This window comes from Heliangelus exortis, chromosome Z (genome assembly GCF_036169615.1).
Source record: "Heliangelus exortis chromosome Z, bHelExo1.hap1, whole genome shotgun sequence".
In the NCBI taxonomy this organism is placed as follows: Eukaryota; Metazoa; Chordata; class Aves; order Apodiformes; family Trochilidae; genus Heliangelus; species Heliangelus exortis.
In genome coordinates this window covers 16,926,839-16,932,838 of record NC_092454.1, presented here as the reverse complement: position 1 = coordinate 16,932,838, position 6,000 = coordinate 16,926,839, and the positions used below count along the sequence as shown (strand labels likewise).

General features: G+C 36.1%; 1 protein-coding gene across 1 annotated transcript in view; it reads right to left on the bottom strand.

The window, feature by feature from the left end:
* Positions 1 to 2,736: 2,736 nt before the first annotated feature.
* PARP8 (poly(ADP-ribose) polymerase family member 8) overlaps positions 2,737 to 6,000 on the bottom strand; it is a 229,103-nt gene continuing 225,839 nt past the window's right edge. The window contains exon 27 of the transcript XR_011723194.1: positions 2,737 to 2,748. The gene's annotated coding sequence lies outside the window, so the exon portion shown is untranslated. The remainder of the gene's footprint in view (positions 2,749 to 6,000) is intronic.

Genomic DNA, 6,000 nt, shown 5'->3' with positions numbered 1-6,000 from the left:
ACAGCTATAGCAATTCAGCATCACAAGTCACTTGTGAAATCTGTAATATGTGAGGAGATTAGTAAGCAAATGTAAGTACAATTCAGTATAAAAGGCAGCCTGAAGTTTTAAAGGTGACCTGCAGGAAATGTTGATTTGCTTATTTTCCTGGAAACACTCTTGAGGTTATTTATGAATGTATGTATGAATGTATGCATGTATGTATCTAGAGATCTACTGATCTACCAATCTACCTACCTATTTTTTCTGTTTTTGATAATATTAAAGCTAATATTTGTTTACTGTCTCTCTCATTACTCTTGAATGTGAAGCCCACTGGAATTTTTTCTTTTTTTTTTTTTTTTTTTTTTTTTTTTGAGGGAGAGGAGGATGATGAACGTTTAGTGCTTAATGAAATAATCTTGTAAGAAAAATATTTAATTTGACCAGACAATTGAAAATGAATGTACTTGAACACTCTCTTTTTTTTTAATTCATCTTTGGTTTTACGATACTTTATCAGCCTTGTCTACACAGTCCTTTTTTCTTAATGTTCCCTGCAGACACTGATACCTCTGGACATTCAGTGGTGGGAAGCTGGCCACTGCAAATGCCCGCTGGTGTCCTGCTGGCTTGCAGCTTGGCTCAGTGGTATGTTTTTTATTCAATTAGGGAGAAATATTACATGTTGACTCCTGACATTTCCTGGTAGAACTCAGCAGTTTATCAGAGATGGACAAGGAAGGGTTTTCTCAGTTTATTATAGGGTACAGTAATTATGTCAGAAATACAGCCTTACATGCTTCCACTGTCCAAACTCTGGCCTAATACAGTTAGGTAAAGGCAAAGGAAATTGGAGCACTAGCTATAAAAAAAACGGCCAAGAATCCTTGAGAATACTGTGAAAAAATCATCAGTTTCCTTCCTTTTCCTTACTGCATGCCATTTTATTTCATCAATTCATCCTACCTAAATCTCACACCCAGTTCTAGGCAGAGGGACTATACATTTTATATTTTTAAGATTCTCTGACCGTACATCTTCCTCCTTTCTTCTGGTCAGCCTGAGGCTTTCCTCTGCATGCTCTAGCGAAGCACACTGCGTCCGCTGTCAATTAGAAAACTGAATTCTGCCATTGTCATAAATGCACACATTACATGCCATAGTTTAGTGCTTCTGCAGGGTGGATTCATACCAGCTGAGGAGCTGATTCTAGAAGTACAACAAGACATCAGTTCTTGAGTGTTTGGTTTTTTAATATTGGATTATGTTTACATGTCCATATTAATAGAGTCTGACATTTAGCTGACTATGCACTGTGTCAGTTTCTTGAGATTCTTGAATGAGAAGAAAATAAACATAATGATTCATTTACTGAAGCTGTAGAAGAGTCTTGCAGAAAGTGAAAGATTTAAGCTGGGATGATTTCTCTTCATTTTTTGCAGGCAGCATGCTGGAGGTAAACTATGATGTGCTTAGGAAAGGTAGATAAGAGTGCAGTAAAAACATACAGGTAGTATGTAGTAATAGTACAGTAGACAAACAGTAAGCACAAATAAATAATGTTAGTTTGAAAATACAAATATGGATGATTAGCACACCACATTGCCATCATCCAGTATAAGAAAGAAAAGGTTCTACCTTTCCCTAGTTAAATCCTTCTATTTTCATTTTGATTAAGTTTTCTCTGAAATAGGAGACTAGTTTAAGAAAAGACAAGCTCCAAAATAAAGTCTGGTGTTTGCTTTGCAGAAGACAATATTCTTGTAGTAGGTTTTAGTAAACCAACAGCAGATTGATTCTGATTTTAAGTAAGCACATATCAGAACTAACTGTCCCAAAGTCAGTGGAGACACTGGGATGTGAAATTCCTGTTAAATCACAGTAAGACCTATGGTGCATTTTTAACCAGGCAGATTTTTCTTGTGTATTTTAAAATGTGGAAGAATAAACACTGAGGGGAACCTGGGAAGTATTACTTGAAGTGGAAAAGACTTAGACCAACTGACTGAAGGGAGCAGGAGATGATACCTATGCCACTGAACAGTGCCTGGAAAAGTGCCTGGGTATACTCATAGGCATAGGGAATCATCAGCACCTGTAACAGTACAGCAATGAGTTCTGGCCCACGATGAAAAAATATCTCCCAACAATTCCCTAAAATAGAAGCAATAGCCAGCAAGCTTTCCCAGAAGAAAATCTGGATACTACTTTCCTATTATGGTGTATAAAAGAACTGAACATTGCAGAGGCTCACAATTCCATCTTAGCTCTTCTCAGTTCCAGAAAAAGTTTCTGGATGTAGTTACTGATATTGGTCTATCCTTCCTTACTCAACAGATCTAGCCACCGTGTTTTGTTCATCAATGAAGAATTTCAGGCATTTGTAAAAAGGGCATTAGTAAATCTGTGCACAAAAAAAGCTGTCAATGCAGTCTTTAAAACAATCAGATTTACTGATAAAAAAACCCTGCTTCTTTCTTTAGTGTTTGATGTTGTCTCGTTGGATTATTATGTTATTATTCCCCCAAAAGGAAGGTCCCACTTGACAGACAGGAAACATGACACCATCTTTTCTAAAAGAGGAAGTAGAGTTTCGAGTGATAAATTTTTTCAAATACATAGCTAAAGGATTTTTTTTGTTGCTGTTGTACAAAAGTTACAGCTAAAAATAAGAGGCCAGTCTGTAGTGTTCTGGTGGAGGATAAGCCCATGAGGATGTGCTAGCACAAGGCAGTTGCTGGGCAATATTCTGGCAGCCACAGTGTACTAGTAGCACATTAGCAGTGCAAGCTGACACCAGAAACACAGCAAGAAGGAAAAATAGCTAGAGGAAGAGTTTGGAATTGTAAATCCGAAAATCAGAATAGCACCAGTTTCCCTGAGAGAATATCCCTCTAAAGGAACAAGGTTAAGCAAAAGAAGTGGTGTCAACAAGTCCTTATTTGTTCCACGTAACAAAGCGTGCACTAATATGCATAACTGTGAAAAAGCAATGCCAGAGCAATCCCCACTTCTGGTTTTCTTCCTTCTTTCCTTCCAGATCATGGCAGCCTTTAGTCCTGCACCTCTCATGCTGCAAGTCTCAGATTTGAGCTGTGTATAAACTCAGGTTTTGCTTGGGCTGAAAAAAAGTAGGTGCAGTTGTAAATCAATGTTTTTAATAGTTAGTAATTTTTATCACCTAGGGTTTAAAATACCAGTAGAGATATTTTATTTAAGACACATGCCATGCAGTATTCTGTATACCCAGTTAAAGATTGAATATATTTGTTTTAGCTGATTGTTGCCTAATGGGCAAAAGAATGCACACATCATACCACAGGTAAGATACATCCATTGCTTCTCCTGTTATGAAGTCATGCTGCAGTTGTTACTCTAATCTCTTGTAAAACGATTACTATATATTATGGTTTTTTTTCCTGAAAGGGAGACTACTAATACATTTCAGAGAAGTGTTATACATATTAAAAATATTCTGGCTTGGAGTTAAAATGCAGCACATTGCTCTGCAAATATGGCCTTCATAAATATAATGTGGATATGGATATTGTGATAAGATTAAAGGTAGTTCTTGCTTCACACACATTTGTGTCATATTTATCTCAGGACAGAATGCAGTAGCTCATGGATATATGATATATTTTCCAACAAAATATTCTCTCACTGTGTATGAGAGTTGGTGTAAATGCTAAAAGTTCTTTTGTGGGGCACTGGTGTTCGTTAGCTGAGTATGTCACCCTATGCTTTGGGGGCTTTGGAGGAGGGAGTTGAGTCTGGTTATCTTGGGCTAGATAAAACTTCTAGAGGAACTGGAACAGCTAGTGTTGTTTTGCCTCTATTCTCAAGTTGAGTTGTCTGAAGTGGCCTGAATTCCTTACAAAATGTGCTTTATCCCCTGTGTCTGTATAGTAGTTCTATTTGAGAAAACAAGTTTTATGTGTTGAAAAATGCTGAAGTGCAGCACAGGTCAAATGTACATACTGTATGGCAAATACTAGGAGTAATTTGTGCACCTGTATTTTTGGAAAATGTTTCTTTGCTAGTTACAGTAAAGTGCTTTCTAATGCTGGGAATGCTTCATTTTTTATTGACTTAAGTTTTCTTTCAGCTTGAAAACTTAAAACTCTAAGATTAGGTTCAGAAACTGACTCCGAGTAGGCGTTTTTTAGTTTGTTAGTATGAGAAAGAAAACATATATTATCAGAAAGTTTGTCTTTCATTTAAGATGATTGATCATTCCTTAAGAATAATATATATTTAAATTAAAAGAATGACATCATTGTACTTTTGAAATTATGATAAGGCAAAGACGTCTATCTATCTACTATCCATCTGTCTACTTTACCTATGAGTTCCTGGGTATAGTTACATATAAGTATCTACTATGAGATAAACAGTTGTTGTCCTCATTTGGGTATGGTTGCTAAAGTTTAACTGTAAATCTAATACATGGACTTGGCCAACATCAACCCAGTTAAATTGGTAAAGCTCTACACATAACTAAAATGAGTGTGACTGAAAAAATGAGATATTCTTGCAGCGGTAGAGAAAAAGAAACAATAATATTGCTTAGAAATTCAAGTCATAAAACTCTCTAGTTTGTCTATGAATCACCATCATTTTGAAAAAGTGTAAAGTCTGCAGATAAACTTTCAAGTAGAAATTAGGCTGCTCTTTATAGTTTTTTTTGTCATATATAGCACATGCAGAAAAGTATTTTTCCTTGCATGGCATGATCAGTTTCAGTATAAACTCAGTTGAATTTCTCGGCATAAACAGTTGGAAATTAAGTAAATATGGCTACAATTTTTGAATTATAAAGTACAAATGTTGTTACAAGGTCCCTTATACAAAGAAATATGAATAAGACATACATTTTAATACTCTAAGACGAGCTATTCTTTTTTTATAAAAAGAAAGAATAATAATTCTCAGATGTAACACAACATTCATGGCCAGAGCAATCTGTTTAATTCTATACTCTGCCATTTGAAGCATGTAGAGATGTCAGCAATGTGAAGGACAAACAAATTCATACAAGAAAATCTCTACTTCTCTGATCCATCTGTATTTTAATTTTACATTGGTATTCTTGCCTTTCTGCATGTTTAGATTTTTCTTCCCCTGTGCAAGGATGACTTTTCTAACATTATGTCTTTAAATCTGACAAGGTCATACGAGCTGAAAAAAAAAGAAGAAGAAGGGTCATCAAAAGGGGAAAAATAACAGAACTACAGTGAAATGGCTCTCTGTTGGCCTTTGTATCGATTCAAAGTGTGTCAAAAGGGTCTTTTGTCGTGCCCCTACCACAGCATACTAATTTGCTAGATCAAGTCTGTCAGAATATCGACTGGAAGTAAAGAACTAAAGTGGCAGCTTTTGTGTTTCATACAGCAGGGAGCCTGTGTGTGAAACAGGATTATCAGGGGGTCATGAAGAGAGTCAAGGGATGTCCATCACTTCCCTTCTGGTAATGTAATGGGGCGGGTGCCTGGATGTGATTAAGATGTAGGACACAGGAGGCATAGCGGTGAACAAATCAGACACACACACATGCAAATCAGTTTGGCTGCTGTTAACCACATATTTTTAATGAAAAATCCAGAGACAGACCAAACAAATATCTTAACAGCTGCATTCACTTTAAATATCAAACAATCTATTCAGTGGCTGATGTATGTATCTCTGTCTGTATGCACAAAAAAAAACCAAACAAGAAAGTGTTCAATTTTTTTCTTTTTAATCCAACATTCCAATATACAAGTGTTTCTTTTACTTCTTTTTACTGTTCAAAATAGTATTGCTGGGTGACTACAGCAAACATCCAGAAGATGTATAAAGATAAAATGAGGCTTTGTGCTGTGGCTGTGCATGTACACCACATTTAGAAAAGATATTCATCACTCTGTTGTGGGCTTAGCCTTGACTTAGATGCCTTTGCCATTCTAATGTGGCATAAGCAAAATATATTTCTGGAAACTGAGAAAAAAGAGAAGTATTTGTGTGACTGAACAATGG